At 34.4% G+C, this 250-nt stretch overlaps 1 protein-coding gene across 1 annotated transcript in view; it reads right to left on the bottom strand.

Annotated features, from left to right (window-relative positions):
• The window catches only part of LOC119592338 (membrane metallo-endopeptidase-like 1), a 21,284-nt gene that overhangs the window by 11,524 nt on the left and 9,510 nt on the right, over window positions 1-250 (bottom strand).

The raw sequence follows: 250 nt of genomic DNA, 5'->3' as shown, positions 1-250 counted from the left end.
TTTGTTCCCAGACCATATCCAGGCTTCACTTACAACCTATGAAAATTTAAATAGTCGCACTAACAATTTTAAAACAGCGTAAGTGTGAAGAATACATAAATATCACCTAGACATTCATATTTCCGAAACAAACAAATGACACAATTGGGAAGGCAGTCATTCATCAAGGAAAAAATATAAAGTTGGATTAATCAAATTTCCCAGTCGGCTATTTCACTGTGCCAAAGAAACACCGAGTAAAGGAAAATGT

This window comes from Penaeus monodon, chromosome 30 (assembly GCF_015228065.2).
Source record: "Penaeus monodon isolate SGIC_2016 chromosome 30, NSTDA_Pmon_1, whole genome shotgun sequence".
In the NCBI taxonomy this organism is placed as follows: Eukaryota; Metazoa; Arthropoda; class Malacostraca; order Decapoda; family Penaeidae; genus Penaeus; species Penaeus monodon.
Note: the sequence above shows the minus strand (reverse complement) of the source record. Positions and strands in the feature narration are given on the sequence as shown.